This window comes from Octodon degus, unplaced genomic scaffold (genome assembly GCF_000260255.1).
Source record: "Octodon degus isolate 3935 unplaced genomic scaffold, OctDeg1.0 scaffold00016, whole genome shotgun sequence".
NCBI lineage: Eukaryota > Metazoa > Chordata > Mammalia > Rodentia > Octodontidae > Octodon > Octodon degus.
In genome coordinates this window covers 16305986-16322144 of record NW_004524592.1, presented here as the reverse complement: position 1 = coordinate 16322144, position 16159 = coordinate 16305986, and the positions used below count along the sequence as shown (strand labels likewise).

At 37.3% G+C, this 16159-nt stretch overlaps 1 pseudogene; it reads left to right on the top strand.

Annotated features, from left to right (window-relative positions):
* Positions 1–7254: 7254 nt before the first annotated feature.
* On the top strand, positions 7255–12377 carry LOC111815437 (annotated as a pseudogene).
* The last annotated feature ends 3782 nt before the right edge of the window (positions 12378–16159 follow it).

The following is a 16159-nucleotide window of genomic DNA, read 5'->3' as shown; positions in this document are numbered from 1 at the left end:
ACTGCGGTACAGGGTTTCAGGATAAATCCTGAGGGGATCTGACTGACCTTATCAGATATAAAAGCTACATTTCTTTTTATATAGGTCTTGCTTTATCTTGGTCTTAACCATCCAGCAGAAAAGTATAAAAACAAGATATGTAAAGTAAAGCCATATTAATATGCTGAGCTGTGAAAGGCCCAAGTCAACAATTTCTGTGGATAGCCCACTACTATTGTGTACTGCTGGACTGTGTTGGATTGTTTTGCTGAATTCGTGCACCTATAGTATTAAGATGCCAATGGAATACCCATATCTGACAGGACTAAAAAAAAAAAGAGGATACAAAGGAAGGACCATTTTGTATCTGTATATGCAGAATAGTTTGGATAGATATACAGTTACTTTCGCTTAATTCAATGAGAAGAAAGATTTGTACTAATAGTGTTTGGACAGGATATCTTGTCTGCATCTTGTACTATGGACAACCACTAAGAAGATAACAGTGTCCAATGCAGTAATTATTGAAACTGTCCTATTAATCAGTTTAAAAAACAATAAACTTAATTAAAAGCAAAAAAAAAAGATTCATGTGGTATTTGTGATCATTAATCATAATATAACAACTTGACTCAGAGGAGCATAGTTGTGATCACATTTTCAAGAACAACAAATAGGAAGAGCCCACTGAGTACAGTAAGAAGACACAGGCAGTTCTAAAATGCTAGGAGCAAATCCTGCTCTAATGCTATGCTCCCTCAGGCTGGGCCAAGTCAACATCCTGGGAAGAAGCCTGGGGTGGGAAGAGTTTGGTTGGAATCTCAGCCTTACATATGCAGGTAGGATGTTTTTTGTCTTGTCCTGTTTGATCAGTGAGCAAGAAATAGCAGCCTGGCATCAATGAAGAAGTTTGTGCTATACAAACTGTCCAGTCACACTCACTGGTGAGAGAAAGGGGTCCTCCTCTCTGGTAGGCACCCCAGACAAAAGCTCTCAGTGCTTGCTGAGAGCTCTTCACCTAGCTCAGCTTGACTTGCTTTGTACATTCTCCTGAAAGTGCCTGTATGGGAAGAATCCTGGAAGAGTCTCAGTCTTGGAACTGGTGATGATTGTTCAGTGCTGAGTGACCCAGGAGTGGGGGTTGTGGTGGAGGCATAAGTTCTGGTTGTAAGTGGACAGAACCAGCCTTGGCAGGACCTGGGTCTTTCTACATCAGTTGAAATCTTTGGGCCTATATCCAAACTGTCTCTGGTATACATTTGTTTCTTTTGGCTTTTTTATGTGGATCTGAAACTGCTGTTAGGACCAAACATCCTTCCTATCCCAGTGAGGTGACTTTACTAAGGATAGATCCATGCATTTGGCAGTGCAGTGCCTGCAGTCCCAACCCTCACCACACTATGCAGTGAGCAGGGACAGGCAGGGAGAACCCTAACTCCTGTGTGAGGTTTCTGTGTGGGTGGGATTGCCCTTTTAGGTGCCTGTTTTCTTCACACAGAAGACCTAATATTATGGTTTGTATCTAAAATGTCTTATAAATTTGGAAGTTGATTGGAAGGTGTAGGTCCTATTCTTATCTGTGAATTCACCTGTGGATGAGTTCGCTATCTGAAAGAGCAGTGAGGAGGATGGGCCTTGTTATAGGTGAGCTTCATGGGGAATGACATGGAAAAGCATGTTCTCTCCGCGCCTCCCCCACCTTTCTCTGCTTCCTGGAAGCCATGGTTCAAGCATATTTTTCTCCATAATTCCCTCTGCCAACCTGTTTCTACCTTCAAGCCGGCAGACCATGAAGTGAAACTGTGAGGCAAAGAAAACTTCTCATCCTTTCAGTTGTCCCACTGATGTAAAAATGAATGACAGCTAATTTGGAGGCAGCAGTTTGTTTTTGTTTTTTCTGCCTGTTGTTTGTTTGTTTGTTTGTTTTTGCAGAACCAGGGATTGAACTCAGGCCCTTGCACTTGTCAGGCAAGTGCTTATTCTACTGAGCTATCTGCCTAGCCCTTACACTAGAGCCACCAGCCACCACACCCAGTCTCAGTTGTCCCGAGGCTGGCCCAGCAGGCCCAGGGATCGAACCCTTGGGCCCTGCACCTGCTTGCCAGTCCCACCCCCAGGGTGTACTGAGATAGCAATTGAGACTGAATGTGGTAGCATGTGCCTGTAATCCCAGCTCTTGGCAGGTGGATCACTATGAGTCTGAACTAGTAGTGAGACCTTAAACCCCCTGTAGACCCTTCCCTAAAATAAAAAATAAAAAATAAAAAATAAAAAATAAATCCCAGTTATTCTTTCCCTTAGAGGAATTTCTTTCCTTTTCATAAAATATATTGCAGATTTTGGATCTTATTTGTTCTCTCCAAGTTTCACCTTTATACATGTGAATTTAATTTATTTCATTTATGGGTTGCATCTGTTTACCTATAAAACCCTCCAGTTTATTCATCTTTATAGTAGAATAGTACTACATTATATAAAAATGCCATGTCTTTTCTATCAAGTTCTCAGGTGATGGGCATTTGAGCTATTTCCAATATTTATCTATTACAAATTATGTTGCTATAAACATGGATGCACATATATTGCTATAATATGATGTTTTTAATTCTTCTGGTAAGATACCCAGAAGGGGACTAATTGAGTCAATTGGGACTTCTAATACTAGGTTTTAGAGGAACATTCACACTGATTTCAACAATGGTTGTACTAGTTTACACTGTTGCAACCAACCATAGAAAAGGGTTCCTTTTTCTCTACAGCCTCACCAGCATTTGTTATTGGTTGATTTCTTGATAGTAGCCATTGTTTTTGGAGTGAAGTGGAATCTCAGTCAAGCGCTTATCCTACTGAGCCATCTGCCCGGACCCTATGAGGTAGAATCTCAGCGTTTGTTTGTTTGTTTGGTACAGGGTCTCACTATACAGCTCAGACTCATAGTAATCCTATCTCAGTCTCCCTAGCTCTGGGATTACAGATCTGTGCCACCATGCCCAGGTTTGGTGGCTGGCTATTCATGTAGTACCAGCAATCATTTCAGGGTTCTTGCACTTGCTGGGCAGGTGCTTAAACCACCAAGCTATCTCCCCCACCCTCTCAGTGTTGTTTTAATTTGCATTTCACAAATGACTAATGATGTTGAGCATTTTTAAATATATTTAATTGGCATTTATATTTCTTCATCTGAGCAGTGTGTGTTGATCTCAGATGCCCATTTGGATTGGGTCTTTGAATTTGGAGGCCCTTACATTTTTCATGTTTCTTTATGTGCTCTAGAAAGAAGTCCTTTTCTTAGGAACTTCTTTTTTCCCACTGGTATTTCTTTTCACTCTGTTGATTTCTTTTATTGTGAAAAAAACTTTTTAGTCAGAGAAGATACCAGTTGTTGATTCCTTGAAGTGCAGTTTGTTTTTTGTTTATGAACGCTTCACCAACCCCTATGTCTTCAAGATTTTTACCTACTTTCTCTTGCAGTAGATTCAGTATTTCTGTTTTAATATTTAGATCTTTGATCCTGTTTGAACTTAGTTTAGGTGGCAGGGATATAGCTCAGTGGCATAAGCACCTGCATGGCAAATGCAAGGTCCTGAGTTCGATCCTCAAATAAAACTACAAAAAAAAACCCCAAAAGTTGTGCACTGAATTTACTTCAGTTCATGGTGATAGACATGGGTGTGATTTTAGTCTTTGGCATGTGGAAAGCCAGTTTTTGCAGCACCATTTGTTAAAGAGGCTATCTTTATTCTAGTAAACATTCTTTGTTCTCTTTGTCAAAGGTGGTTGAGTGTGTTTGAAGTTCTGTCTGCATCTCCTAATCTGTTCCACTGATTCTCAAGGTTTTGTTTTTGTTTTTTGTTTTTGCCACTATCATGCTGATTTTATTGTAAGTTGGTAGTGTAATTTCAAGTCACGGATTGTGATGCCTCCTGCCTTGTCTTTGCTGTCCAGGATTACCTTTGCTTTTCTAGGTCTCTTTTGGTTCCAAATAAATTTTAAGAATGTTTTCTCTAGATCTGTGAGGTATGCTAATGGTATTTTGGTCGGGATTGTGTTAAATCTGTATAATAATTTTGGGAATCTGGCCATTTCCGTAGTGTTCAATCTTCCTATGTATGAGCAAGGCATATCTTTCCATTTTCTGATATCTTCTTCAAACTCCTTTTTCAGAGTGCTGTATTTTCAATGTATACTTTTACTTCGTTTCTGATGTTGTTTGGTGGAACACTCTATAAAGGCCCACTAAGTCCATTTGTTCACAGGTTTGGTTTGGTTCTGTTATTTCTTCGCTGATTTTTTTGTCTAGTCTATCTCTGTGACAATGGTGCATTAAGGTCCCCCTTTACATTCTTGTTATTGGTTATTTGATTTTTAGTGTCTATTAATGTGTTTATCTTATATAGTTGAGTGCTCCCATATTTGCTACATGTATATTTATGATTATTATCTCTTCCACTTGAAGTTTTCCAAAACAAGTATGTGGTGACCTTTTTTATCTATTTTGATCATTCTTGATTTGAAGTTTACATTGTCTGCAAACAGAATAGCTATCCCTGCTCTTTTGGGGGGCTCCTGTCATTTGGAGTATTGTTTTCATCCTTTGATGTTCTGTCTATTAATTTCTTTTTGAGTTAAATGTGTTTCTTGTATGCAGCGTATTGTTGGATTTTGTTTCTTTATCCACTCTGCCAGTTTGCTTCTTTTGATTGGTGAATTAAGACTGTTTACAATGATGGTTATAACTGATATGTATGGGCTTATCTTTGTCATGTTGTTTTTCTACTGTAGGATCCCTACTTTCCCCCTCTGCTTAATTGTTTGCTGTGCTTTATGGATCTCTTCTTTAGTTGCTCTTGAAGTTGTGGTTGTCTTTGTCTCTTTTGTCCTTTTTATCTGTCGGTACTCCTTGTAGGGTTGGTTTGGTTGTCATGCATTTCTTTTTTTAAATTTATTTATTTATTGTGTGTATGTGGCCAGCTCAGCCCGCCTGGGGGCGGGGCTGGCTGGCATGTGGTGCTGGGGGACTGAACCGCGGTCCATGTGCTTTCCTAAGCTTGTTCAAAGTAGGTGCTTTAGACCACTGAGCCATCTCCCTAGCCCCTGTCATGCATTTCTTCAGCTGTTCTTTGTCATGGAAATATCTTATCTCTCTATTAAATTTGATAGATAGTTTTTCAGGGTACATCAATCTGGGCTAGAAGATGTTTCCTATCAGGACTTCAAATATCTCCCTCCAAAATCTCCTAGATTTGGTGGTCTGTGTTCAGAAATCTTCTGTGATTCTGATAGGCTTTCCATTATAGATGATCTGTTTCTTCTCTTTAACAGCTTTTAATATTCTGTCCTTTTGCTCAATTGCTGCTACCTATGATTATTATGTATCTAGGTATGTATTTATTTTAATAGTGGCTAACTAGAGTTCTATATGCCTCAGTAACTGTATGTCATTTTCTTTTCCCATGCTTGGAAAATTTTCTCCTACTATCTCTGCAAACAGTCTCTTTATGTCATTTGTGTTAACTACTGTTTCATTGATACCTACTAGTTTTATATTATGTTACTTTGCATCATCTAGCAGCTGTTGTACTGTTATGTTCTGGTTTCATGTTATTTTTAAGAGATCTTTCCTTTCCTGTTCAATAGCTGTAATACTATCTTCTATCTTTAGTTCTGTTCAAGCAGTTTTGCCCACTTTCAATGGAATTCTTAATGTCTTGGATATCTGTTTGAATCTTTTTTAGGCATTCTAGCTCTTTCCTCTATTGCTCAATCACAATCTCACTTTGTATTCAGACTAGTCTTAAACTTGCTACATAGCCAAGGCTAGTCTCAAACTTAGGGCAATCCTCTTGCATCAACATCCCAAGTGCTGGTGTTACAGGTATGTACCAGTACACCTGGAAGAAATTTTTTTTTGTGCCTAATTACTTTGTGATATATTTGGTTTTCAATTCATCTAATACATTTATTAATCTCTTCCCCTCATTTGTTTCCATTAGCATTTCTTATACCTGAGTCTCATATAACTATTTGGTGACACTGATCTATAAGATAATATGGGGCCTGCCTGATAGCTCAGCAGACTAAAGTGCCTGCTTAGGCAGAGTGCAGCGGCTGGGGTTTGATCCCTGTTGTGCTGTGCCAGTCCTGCCTGTGGGCTGCGCTGAGACAACAATTGAGACTGGGTATGGTGTTGCATGCCTGTAATCCCAGCACTTGGGAGGCTGAAAACAGAAGAACCACTATGAGTCTGATCTGTGTAGTGAGACCCTGTAAACCCTGTAGACCCTGTCCTAAACACAGGGGAAAAAATAATATAATGTGTTACCCTTTTTCTTTTTCTTTTTTTTTCTTTCTTTCTTTATTTTGTATTTTTAGGGAAGGATCTACAGGGTGTTCATGGTCTCACTACTAGATTGGACTCGTAGTGATCCACCTGTTTACAGCCTCCCACGAGCTGGGATTACAGGCATGCACCACCATGCCCAGTCTCCTTTTGCTATTTTCATTGTTTATAGACTCGTTTCAAGAATACTTTTTTCCATGAACACTTAAATTAGTATTCATAAACCTTTTTGATGGCCAGTTGTATATTTTTTTCTCTGAAACCAAATTCAATTGTCAGTGTGCCTCCTGAGCACTATATAAAAAAAAAAGAACTCAATGCCATAGTATAAAGATTTGAAAAAAGAGAACTGTGATCTATCAGAGTCATTCACCTGTCCCAGTGATTTGTGGGTATTGATCTTACAGTTTCCCTCTGTGGGCTCTGATTTAGAAACAGTCTACTGATATCCTTCCACTGACCCAGCAGAAGAGCCTGTTCTCCTATTCTGCTGTGACTTTAGCAATGAGTGGCAACCTAGCATAATAATTACTCCTTAAAAAAATGTGTGTACATTTGGAATTGATGATCAACACAGAGTTAATAGTTGAAGGATTCAGCCTCCAGTTAGCTTTCTTTTTCTTTTATTTCTTTTTCTTTTCTTTTCTTTTTTGGGAGGTGGGTAGTGGGTGTCTGAGACTGGTTCTCACTAGGTATTTTAGGCTGAATTTCAACTGATGGTGTAGTCTAGGGCATCTTTGAAATCATGGCAATCCTCCTGCTTCAGCATCCTGAGGGCTAGAATTACAGTCATGCACCAAACACATCTGGCTACCAATTCAATTTTTTATGAGAGAAGTTGAGACATCCCAGGCTGTCTCAAGCTTCCTTCACAAAATATATATGTGATCATTTAGGAGGCAGTGACCTTTGAGGACGTGACTGTGAACTTCCCTATGGAGGAGTGGGCTTTCCTGAATTCATCCCAAAAGAAGCTCTACAGAGATGTGATGGGAGAAAACTTTAGGAACATGGCTGCTGTAGGTAAGGATAACATAACATTCACACTTACAAAATCAGAATACATTGTTTCTTGCACATCAGTGCAATTTAATGAAATGAATATGAAAACTTTTTGAAAAATGCCTCAAGCCTGGTTCCATTATACCATGAATCTAATCAGAATCTATTCATTTTTATTTAGCAAGACAGTGATTCCTTACATTTCTGTTTGTACATCTCAGGAAGAGCTTTGGATAACCTGAAAGTGGAAGAAGAGTACAAAACTTATTGGAGAAATCTAAGGTAATTTGCATTTAAAAGGAAAATGAATGTTCCACAAGAATCAGTGTGTGAGAAGAAATATGACAACCAGGAAAATGAAACCACATTCAAATTTAATTAATCTCACAAATATTCTCCAGAGATGTGTTCATCTTGAGTATATATAATCTGAGAACTGAAAACAAATATCCCATTGTAGAAAACTGAGTTAGTAGTGAAATCATGCAACAAGTAACACTATGTGATATATAAATATAAAAACATGTTTTCATGAGCAACATCTTGAAAATTTATGAAATTGCATTTACAGATTGTGTATAGGTGTATATGAAGAGAATACATTTTTAGTTTTGACTGGAACCCATCTTCACTGTATCTGTTTATGTATACATGAGACATTCAGTATCTAAAAATGATAACCTTGAAGTAATATTTGAAGTGCAAATGAATGCTAGAATTGTAATAATAAGTGTTTTCAAGCCATCTTCTAGGAATTGAGTCCTTTCATATGCTACAATTCTTAGAAGTCACCCTCGGACATTGTTGATAGGAATGTTAAGTACTGAGATAATCAGTAAACATATATTTTAAAGTGAAAATAGAAATTTCATTTGATCTGGACATATTGTCCTGAGTATATTCTCAAAAGAGTTAAAATCATCATATTATACTGATACATACATACATACTCATACTCAAAGTAGGACAATTTGTTATAATTAAGTCATGGAAATGGCCTAGTTGTCCATCTTTGAATGTGTAGATGAAAAAAATTCTTTGATAGGATCAGTGTGATTGCACATTCTTATAAACCCAGTATTCTTAGAAGCAGATTCATCAGCATGGCAAGTTGAAGTTCAGCCAAGAAACTTAATCATTGATGAATATCTCTCTCAAAATAAGATCTGAAAAAGCTGGAGATATATTCAATGCTAAGACCTGTATTGAATTCTCAGCACTGAAAAGAAAAAGAAGTGTTATGTAAGCAGCCATAAAGATGACTATGGTGTCATTTATTAAAATAAATGGGTAGGGGGCCAGGGAGATGGCTCAGTGGAATAAGTGCTTCCCTGGCAAGCACAAGGGTCTGAGTTCAATCCCCGGTTCCGCGCAAAAAAAAAAAAAAAAAAAAAAAAAGGAAAAAAAAATTGGGTGGATCTTCATCTCATGTTAAGAGAAATAAGTCAGACCCAGAATGTGAAATGTCATATGGTTTCTCTTATATTAGAAACCCAAAGTATAAAATATAGGGAGTAAAAAAAGGAGAGGTGATAGAGAAAGTATTTTTTTTTTTTACTTTTCTGAGATGGAAAAGATGAACAGAATAAAGACAGAAGGGATAAAGTGATGAGAAACAATATGAGAAATGGTCAATATATGATACACTTAGGTACCAGTTGTCCAAAATGAAACTAAGCCTTATGTAATGAAAAATATACCAATTTAAAAATTCCCAAATTAATACTACTTTTTAAAAAATATTGTATTTATTTGGTACAGGTCTCACTATGTAGTTCAGACTCCTAGTGATCCTGCTGTCTCACCCTCCGCAGTGCTGGGATTACAGGCATGCACCACCATACCCGGCTACAGTGGCCAGTTTGGCACAGGGCTGGCACAGTATGTGGTATCAGGGTTTGAACCTGGATCCTTGTACTTGCCAGGCAGCACTTAGACCACAAAGATATCTCCCTGGTCCACTACTTTTTCGAAAATGGCTGTCTTGAAGATACCTTCTGGGGCATTCAATTAATTCATTGTGAAAATTTCTTAGCAGGCATCAAAACAGAATTTGTGAGGCCAGTGAGATAGCTAAGAAGTCTAAAGTGACTGCTTAAGCAAGCTTAAGCAAGCACGGAGGGACCTCAGTTTGATCCCATGCACCACATATTATGCCAACCCCTCACCCCAGGGTGGGCTGAGCCAGCCACAAAAAAAAAGAAAAGAAAAGAAAAAAGCAGAAAACCAGAATTTGTTCTAGTAAATTATTCATGTGATGTTTTATTTATTTTTTTATTCATGTGATTTTCTTTATTTACAGAAATGAAGAGGTAGAGAATTTCTATCAATATAAAGCTTGTAATCGATATGAAGAAATACTCCTTTGGACTTCAGATGCTAAGTTGGACATAAAAAAGGCTGGTTTAAATCCAGCTAAAAGCTTTTCTTGTAAAATACCCTTGATTGGGCATTTGTCACTAAATGTGCCCAGCATAACTCACACTGCACTAAAGCCATGTGAATATTTGAGATCTGGAGAGAAGCTATATAAATGTAATGAAAATGAAGAACACACATTAGTTTCCAGTACTTTCAGAAGTATGCATGGAAAAAGGCCACAGAGAAACCCTATCAATGCGATCAACATAGGAAATCCTACTCTGACCTTAGTGAAAGAATTCATGTTAGAGAAAAAACTTTTCTATATAAGAAAACTTTGGGAAACTCCAGCACACGCATTGATGATCAAACCCATGAAAGTAGTGACAGTGGGGAGAAACTCTATGTGTGTAAGCAATGTGGAAAAGCATCAAGTACACACAGTAATTGCCAAGTACAAGAAAGTATTCACACTGGTGAGAAGCCCTTTTTGTGTAAGCAGTGTTATAAATCTTTCACCACATATCATGCTTGTAAAAGACATGAAATAAGTCACACAAGCAAGAAACCCTATACATGTAAACAATGTGGGAAGGCATTCAGTACACGTAGCTATTGTCAAATACATGAGAGAACTCACACTGGGGAGAAACCCTATGTGTGTAAGCAGTGTGGGAAAGCATTCAGTACATGCAGTCATTGCCAAGTACATGAAAGAACTCACACTGGGGAGAAACCTTATGTATGTAAGCAATGTGGTAAAGCTTTCAGCACACATTATGATTGCCAAAGACATGAAATAAGTCACACAGGGCTGAAGCCATATGTATGTAAGCAATGTGGGAAAGCATTCAGTACAAGCAGTTATTGTCAAGTACATAAAAGAACTCACACAGGAGAGAAACCCTATGTATGTAAGCAGTGTGGAAAAGCATTCAGTACACGCAGTCACTGCCAGGTACATGAAAGAACTCACACTGGGGAGAAGCCCTATGTATGTAAGCAATGTGGGAAAGCTTTTAGCACACGTTGTGATTGTCAAATACATGAAAGAACACACACTAGGGAGAAACCCTACATATGTAAACAGTGTGGGAAAGCATTCAGTACACGCAGTTATTGTCAAATACATGAAAGACCACACACTGGGGAGAGACCCTATGTGTGTAAGCAGTGTGGGAAAACATTCAAAACACGCAGTCATTGCCAAGTACATGAAAGAACTCACACTGAGAAGAAGTCCTATATATGCAAGCAATGTGGGAAAGCATTCAGTACACACCGCTATTGTAAAATACATGAAAGAACTCACACTGGGGAGGCACGCTATGTATGTAAATATTGTACAAAAGCTTTCATCACACATTGTGATTGTCAAAGACATGAAAGAATTCACACTGGGGAGAAGCCCTACATATGTAAGCAGTGTGGGAAAGCATTTAGAACACGCATGAAAGAACTCACACTGGTGAGAAACCGTATGTATGTAAACAATGTGGGAAAGCTTTCAGCACACATAGTCATTGTCAAAGACATGAAAGAACCCACACTGGTGAGAAACCCTTTGTATGTAAGCAGTGTGGGAAAGCTTTTAGCACACGTGGTGATTATCAAAAACATGAAAGAACTCACACTGGTGAGAAACCCTATGCATGCAACCAATGTGGGAAAGCTTTCAGCACACAGGGCTATTGTAGGAAACATGAAAGAAATCATACAGGCGAGAACCCTTTTGTATGTAAGCAATGTGGTAAAGCTTTCGGCACACATTATGATTGCCAAAGACATGAAATAAGTCACACAGGGGAGAAACCCTATGTATGTAAGCATTGTGGGAAAGCATTCAGTACACGCAGTTATTGTCAAGTACATGAAAGAACTCACACGGGAGAGAAACCCTATGTATGTAAACAATGTGGGAAAGCTTTCAACACACGCAGTCATTGCCGAGTTCATGAAAGAACTCACACTGGGGAGAAACCCTATGTATGTAAACAATGTGGGAAAGCTTTCAGCACACGTTGTGATTGTCAAGTACATGAAAGAATTCACACTGGGGAGAAACCTTACATATGTAAACAGTGTGGGAAAGCATTCAGTACACGCAGTTATTGTCAAATACATGAAAAAACACACACTGGGGAGAAACCCTATGTGTGTAAGCAGTGTGGGAAAGCTTTCAGTACACACAGTTATTGTCAAGTACATGAAAGAACTCACACTGGTGAGAAACCCTATGTATGTAAACAATGTGGAAAAGCTTTCAGTACATGCACTTATTGTCAAATACATGAAAGTAGTCACACAGGGGAGAAACCATATGTATGTAAGCAGTGTGGAAAAGGATTGGCTAGTAAATTCTTACTTTGTAGACATAAAAGAAATCACACTGGGGAGAAACCCTATGTATGTAAGCAATGTGGGAAAGCATTCAATACACGCAGTAATTGTCAAGTACATGAAAGAACTCACACTGGGGAGAAACCATATATATGTAAGGAATGTGGGAAAGCTTTTAATGCAAGTGGTGATTGTCAAAAACATAAAAAAACTCACACTGGGGACAAACTGTATGTAAATAATGTGCAAAAGTTTGATCACATAATTGACAAAGACATGAAGAAACTCACCTGGAGATAAACCCATTGTATGTAAACAATGTGGGAAAGCTTTAAATACATATAGATATTGTCAAATAGATAAAAGAACTCACACTGAGGAGAAATCCTGTGTAAGAAAAGAATTTGATGCTGTTTCTTCACTTTGTAGAAATAACAATTCACACTGGGGAAAAATCCTATGTAGGCCATGTGGAAATGCTTTCAGTACACACACATATGTCAAATACATGAAGAAAGTTGCACTAGGGAGAAACTACATGTGTAAGGCTATTTTTAAAATCCTGTGAAAATTTTTCATGTAGTAGAGATCTGTAGAAATAGTACAAGAAGTTTGTTGTCAATATTTATAACTAAAATTTTCCAGAAATACAATCCCAGATGCAGGTATTTGAAAGTACATACATGTATGTTTTTGTCTCATTTATTTTTTAAACAGAATAATTGTGTGTGTGTTTCAATAAATCACTTATAAATATCTGGCATATGTATCTGTAATGTTTCATATAAAAATACTGAGTTGACATAATCTTTTCTTACTAGTTGTTTATTTTATTTTGAAACAACTATCAATGAGACAGTTTCAAAACTGTTTAATAGGGGCTGGTGAGATGGCTCAGTGGTCTAAAGCACCTACTTAGAACAAGGTAGGCTAAGCAAGGCACAGGGGCCGCAGTTCAATCCCCCAGCACCACATGCCAGCCAGCCCTGCCCCCTTGTGGGCTGAGCTGGCCACACACACAAAATAAACAAATAAATAAATAAATAAATAAATAAATAAATAAATATTTTTAAAAAACATTAATAGGACATTTTCAATAATTAATACCTTATACATTGTTATCTTCTTAGTGGTTATCCATAGTACAAGAAGCAGACAGGATATCCTGTCCAAACACTATTACGAAAAATATTTCTTCTCATTGAATTAAGTGAGAGTAGCTGTATGTCTAGCCTAACTATTCTGTATATACAAATACAAAATGATCCTTCCTTTGTATCCCCCCCTTTTTTTTTTGTTTGTTTGTTTAGTCCTGTCAGAGATGGGTATTCTATCAGCATCCAAATATGTTTTGTTTGTTGTAAGGGTTTTACCACTAGTTTTGTTTTATATTTTTGGAGTATGTATTCCCTATTCTGTGTAACAAAGGATATTTTTCAATTTGAGGCTGTACTTTATAGTAAGATATATTTTTACAGACTGGTGAATGTGTTTTTTACAATGTTGAACCATTTTCACATAATTTGCAGTTTAGTAAAAGTTATCTTTTAGACATTTTAATAAAATAGCTGGCCAGGGAGATGGCTCAGTAGAATAAGCGCTTGCCTGGCAAGCACAAGGGCCTGAGTTCAATCCCCGGTTCCAGAAAAAAATAAATAAATAAATAAATAAAATAAAATAGCTACATTTCCCAACATCATTATATATTATATCACATGCATACTTTTGCCAATCTTTATTTCATGAGACCTATTATCATTTATGTAAAGTTATATTTTCTAAGGCCGGCCAAGTAGCTCAGCGGATTAAAGCACCTGCAAGCAGTCACAGGTGCCAGGGGTTCAATCCCCTGGCCTACCATGCTGGCCCCACCCCCAGGACATGCTGAGACAGCAATTAAGACTGGGCATGGTGGTGCGTGACTGTAATCCCAGCTCTTGGGAGGCTGTAAACAGGCAGATCACTACAAGTCTGATCTAGTAGTGAGACCCTGAATGCTCTGTAGACCCTTCCCTAAAAATACAAAAAAAATATAGTAAAATTATATTTTTATCATGATTTGTTTTCATGTTTATATTGCAATGACTTTTAGTTTGGTGGTAACTTTTTTCCTCACATGTACCAAAAAGTAAATCGTACTGTGCGAGTTTCTCATTGCCATAGACCAAGAGGATCATAACTGCTCTCCAGAAAGAAATAATGTATAGTAATCTCTACAAAAAATTAGAAATGATGGTATAATTTATCAGTAGTAATACTTTAGAAGGAACTTTTGTCAGCTGTGTTATTTTGGAGAGAATGATTGCTATTGAATGTAACAAAGTTAAATGCCTTTATTCTATTCTCTGATGCTGTAATGCTGTTTTATCTCTGGCAATCATTACTGTTTTATGTAATAAACTCAAATAATGACATGAAGGAAAGCCTAACTCATGTAAAGTATCAGTAAAAAGTGAAATTTACTAATTTATAATTTATTCGTTATATTCTCTTTCACAGATTTTAGGGTTAAATTTAGATACCATTTTTCATGATGATTACTGATGTTTGAGGTATGCAATAAATGCTTTCAAACACAGATACTTAGTTTGTTGGTCTCTTTCACACATAATGTTTTACTCTTGAAGTTTTATAAAATGTTTTATACAATGTTCTCAAAAAGAAAATCTACTTGGTTTCTGATGTGGTTATACGGTTACAAAATTATAGGATGACAGATTAAAGCACCTGCAAGCAGGCACAGGGGCTGGGACTTTGATCCCTGGGCCTGCATGCTGGCCCTGCCCCCAGGGCACACTGAGCCGGCAATTGAGACTGGGCATGGTAGCACATGCCTGAAACCCCAGCTCTTGGGAGACTGTAAACAGGTAGATCACTATGAGTCCGAACTAGTAGTGAGACCATGAACACCCTGTAGACCCTTCCCTAAAAAAATGCAAACAAAATTATAGGATGAAAACATAAGTAAATATGCATTAATACCTATAATACAGTGATTATAGCTTGTCTTAGCATTAATTTTGCTTAGACATATAAATTACTCACCAGTTGTATAATATCTAAAATTATGTCTATTTTATAACTGAAGTATTTGAAATAATTCATAGATTATAATACACTACAGAATACAGTACCAGTTTTACACCTCATAATATGTATTTAATTTTCCTGCAGCATACTTGTTCTTATATCATCAGGATGATATATAGTGTGTATTGCTATTGATCTTGCAATTTGTGATAAAATATTGAAAATTAACATATTTTATCCTGAACACATTTACTTTCCCACTATTTTGCCATAAAAAAACATCTTGTTGGCCCTGGTGACATATGCTTGTTATCCCACCAAGGCAAGAGGCAAGGATGTGAGAAAAACAAAATTGAGGCCATCCTATTCAACCTAGTGAAACCCTGCCTCAAAATAAGTGTAAAAATCTACAAGTGTAGTTCAGTACTTTATTACTCCTAGGTTTATTCCTAGTTTCAAAAATTATTTTAATACAAAACATTACACATCAGTGTTTCTTTTTCTCACTTTTTTTTATTGCTTCATCCTTTAATCCACATCCGATGCTAATAACGATACAGCAAAAATTAGTGGAGTACTTTTGTACTCTGGTTAGACAAAGGCATTCATAGTTTTTTTCATAGGTAGCATTTCCACTACCCTTCAGTGCCAAGTAGACCATGGTCCCCAAACTGGCTTTTGCTCTCATCCCACACACACATGAGACCGGGTCTCTGTAGAGCTACTGACTGCTGTATTTCCCACAGACTCACTGCCTGTGCCTGTGCGTGTGGCCTCTTTCCTGCCTGACCTTGCTATGGTCCTTTAAGGACCCATTTCTGTGCAGGTTCCTTTTCCACTTTTGTTAGAAAAAAAGGGAAGAATTATTCTTTTCTTTTTTTTTCAAAACCAAGAAACTTATAGTCATATAATTAGAATTCTCAAAGTAAAAAGGATTAGTAGGCAATAAATATTTAAAGATTTAAAATTTCTGAATTTAGTTCAACTTTTAGTACTACATTTCCAAGAAAAATGAACCTTTTGCAAAGACATTTAAATAAAATCATACCAGGATACACAAAAATGAAATTGTCCAAAACTTCTTGTAAAGAAAAAAATCATCGAAGC